The sequence below is a fragment of the Lampris incognitus genome, chromosome 12, assembly GCF_029633865.1.
Source record: "Lampris incognitus isolate fLamInc1 chromosome 12, fLamInc1.hap2, whole genome shotgun sequence".
Taxonomy (NCBI): Eukaryota; Metazoa; Chordata; class Actinopteri; order Lampriformes; family Lampridae; genus Lampris; species Lampris incognitus.
This window is the reverse complement of record NC_079222.1, coordinates 2669661-2673887: the sequence shown is the minus strand read 5'-3', so window position 1 is coordinate 2673887 and position 4227 is coordinate 2669661.

The following is a 4227-nucleotide window of genomic DNA, read 5'->3' as shown; positions in this document are numbered from 1 at the left end:
TACACATACGAGTATAAGTAAATTATTATGCATTAAAAAGCTGTATTTATTCCTGTATCCTCTGACCTCTCCTTGGTTTCCCCCATTCGAGAACCATCTCTGTATGTTCCTATGAAATACTAACTGTGACAAAGGATGTGCACATTAATAAAAGCTAACCCAGTACTGACTTGTAGAATACTGCCATTTAGTACATTTTGTTCCTGTTGTGCTCCCAAAAAAATGCACTTTGACAAGACCGAACCATCTGCTCCTGCTTCTGGTGTGATTTGCACTGTGGAAGGGAGCTGCTTGGAGTACTCTATATGTGAAATAGCCACTGGAAGGGACTTGCTTAATTTGACAGGAAATGGAAGTGGATCTGGCCCGCACCGTTGGCCTCTATCTGATTTGCCTAAGCACAACTTCAAAAGTTGTTTCTGGAAATATGGAAGGTGTATGGTGAAATATGCTGCAGCTTTTCAACAACTGAAGTTGTTGTGGAGATATACCCTTTACAGATCACTTGAATTTTTTGCTGGTAGCATTGGTTGTGGAATATATTGATGGTCTTAACAAGTGAAACATTGTGTAGTGCTTATGACATGTGATGAGGGTTGTATATGAGGCCCTTAACCTGACAAATTGTTAAATTAATCTTGATAGTCTGAGGAATATGTGACAGTGCTGAAATAAATGCATGGCATTTACTCTACTTATTCAGACTTGTGTTTTTTCTTTTCCTGTGTCAATGCAGGAGATGCCTCCACACACACATTCATTCATGAACCCACTTACATCTATGAACAAGTTCAGCATGACAAAGATTATAATCAATAAAATAAATTGCCTGGTAAGATTATTAACTACATTAAGTATGCTATGCTGCACCCAGACAGAGAGAAAAAACCCCAATAACTTAGTTAACACATATAGATCTTAGTTTGTGTGGACGCAGGTATTTTCCCTGTAATGTCAAACATGCACACAGGCACAAGCCTAATACATACATGTCTCAAAAAACTGAGATCACAGTCCTTTTCTGTTACTACCGGTGATCCCCAGGGATCTGTATTGGGACTCCTCCTATTTATTATTTACCTATTACCTCTTGGGCCACATTTTTAGAAAATTTAGCATTTAATTTCACTGGTACGCAGATGACACCCAGCTTTATCTACCTACACTCATCCGCCCACTTCCCTTTCTGACCGCTTACTAGAAATTCAGTCTTGGTTTTCATACCACTTCCTCAAACTTCATAGTGATAAAACTGAGGGTCCTCCAAGTAGGTACTATGTATACTTTGGTTAAACCTGATATGATTGCTTATGGCACAAAAAAGGCTTGTACTGTCCATTACAGAATTTACTTGAATCACTGGATTATGTGTGTCGTGTGTGTGTGTGTGTGTGTTGTGTGTGTGTGTGTGTGTGTTGTGTGTGTGTGTATATATATATATATACCACACAGCACACACACACACAGTGTTTGGGGAGTTGTAAGAAAGTGGACACAGCCCAAAACACATGTACCACGCATGTACACACATATACACACGTACACACATGTACATGTACACACATGCACACACACATACACACATGTACATACATGTACATGTGCACATATGAACACATGTGGAAAGCACGAGAGTGAAAAGCAGAGCTGCAAGCCAGTGAGCCGGGTGTGTGTAGAGGGGGTTGTGTAATGCCTCCATGGCAGATGGACCGAAGCTCCCTGACCCAGGACACCTGGTCCATTAAACGCTTTCAGATCGGTTGAGACGCTTCACCTCTGAATCAGGCCAGAGCTCCGCCCAGTCCACAATCCCCTGGCTGCCTCACCAGGATAATACCGTCTCACTTGAGGCTCCTGTAGGGTGTCCAAGGGCATAACTGAATTGTTTTTACTTTTTGAGAAACGGCTTGATTTATTTTTGTCTCCCTTCTCCCATAATAAATGAAGAAGGAGGACGTTAGCTGGCTCTACTGCACCACCCCTCACCAACGGTGAAACTAATTAAAAGGCAGAAAAAGTGAAGTACACTTAAAAATACACATCATATTAAGTTAAAGATAAGTGTGTTTTGTGTAGCACACTTCCTACACAAACACAACTCAGCTTTAGACAGGACATGCTCCTTCAGACAGGACATGCTCCTTCAGACAGGACATACTCTTTTAGACAGGACATGCTCCTTTAGACAGGACATGCTCCTTTAGACAGGACATACTCCTTCAGACAGGACATACTCTTTTAGACAGGACATGCTCCTTTAGACAGGACATGCCTCCTGTTAGACAGGACATGCTCCTTTAGACAGGACATACTCCTTTAGACAGGACATGCTCCTTCAGACAGGACATGCTCCTTCAGACCGGACATGCTCCTTTAGACAGGACATGCTCCTTTAGACAGGGACATGCTCCTTTAGACAGGACATGCTCCTTCAGACAGGACATACTCCTTTAGACAGGACATACTCCTTTAGACAGGACATGCTCCTTCAGACAGGACATGCTCCTTCAGACCGGACATGCTCCTTTAGACAGGACATGCTCCTTTAGACAGGACATGCTCCTTTAGACAGGACATGCTCCTTTAGACAGGGACATACTCCTTTAGACACATACTCCTTCAGACAGGACATACTCCTTCAGACAGGACATGCTCCAGGACATGCTCCTTTAGACAGGACATACTCCTTCAGACAGGGACATACTCCTTCAGACAGGACAATGCTCCTTTAGACAGGGACATACTCCTTTAGACAGGACATGCTCCTTTAGACAGGACATGCTCCTTCAGACCAGGACATGCTCCTTCAGACAGGACATACTCCTTCGGACAGGACATGCTCCTTCAGACAGGACATGCTCCTTCGGACAGGACATGCTCCTTTAGACAGGACATGCTCCTTCGGACAGGACATGCTCCTTTAGACAGGACATGCTCCTTCGGACAGGACATGCTCCTTTAGACAGGGCATGCTCCTTTAGACAGGACATACTCCTTCGGACAGGACATGCTCCTTCAGACAGGACATGCTCCTTCAGACAGGGACATGCTCCTTCAGACAGGACATACTCCTTCAGACAGGACATGCTTCTTCAGACAGGACATACTCCTTTAGACAGGACATACTCCTTCAGACAGGACATACTCCTTTAGACAGGACATGCTCCTTCAGACAGGACATACTCCTTTAGTACAGGACATACTCCTTCAGACAGGACATGCTTCTTCAGACAGGACATACTCCAGACAGGACATGCTCCTTCAGACAGGACATACTCCTTTAGACAGAACATACTCCTTCAGACAGGACATACTCCTTCAGACAGGACATACTCCTTTAGACAGGACATGCTCCCGGACATACTCCTTTAGACAGGACATACTCCTTCAGACAGGACATACTCCTTCAGACAGGACATACTCCTTAGACAGGACATACTCCTTCAGACAGGACATACTCCTTCAGACAGGACATGCTCCTTCAGACAGGACATATTCCTTTAGACAGGACATGCTCCAGGACATACTCCTTCAGACAGGACATACTCCTCTTCAGACAGGGACATACTCCTTTAGACAGGACATACTCCCTCAGACAGGACATGCTCCTTCAGACAGGACATGCTCCTTCAGACAGGACATGCTCCTTTAGACAGGACATGCTCCTTCAGACAGGACATACTCCTTCAGACAGGAACATACTCCTTTAGACAGGACATACTCCTTTAGACAGGACATGCTCTTTTAGACAGGACATACTCCTTTAGACAGGACATACTCCTTCAGACAGGACATGCTCCTTTAGACAGGACATGCTCCAGGACATACTCCTGCTCTCCATGTGTTCTGGCTAATGGTTCTCTTGTCACAACACTCACTGTCGTCTTTAACTAGCAGTACTCAACATGCAGAACAATGTAGTTCAACTGCATCAGCCAAGATGGGGCAGAAGAGAGAGAGAGAGACAGAGAGAGAGAGCTATGAGAGAGAGAGAGCAGAGAGACGAGAGAGAGAGAGAGAGCAGAGAGAGAGAGAGAGAGAGAGAGAGAGACGACAGAGAGAGAGAGACAGAGCAGAGAGAGAGAGAGAGAGAGAGAGAGAGGAGAGAGCAGAGAGAGAGAGAGAGAGAGAGACGAGAGAGAGCAGAGCGAGCGTGAGAACATGATAGAGTGAAACAGCGAGCGAGGGGGGCGGGAGACAGAGAAGGACGTATGTGAGAGTTATCAG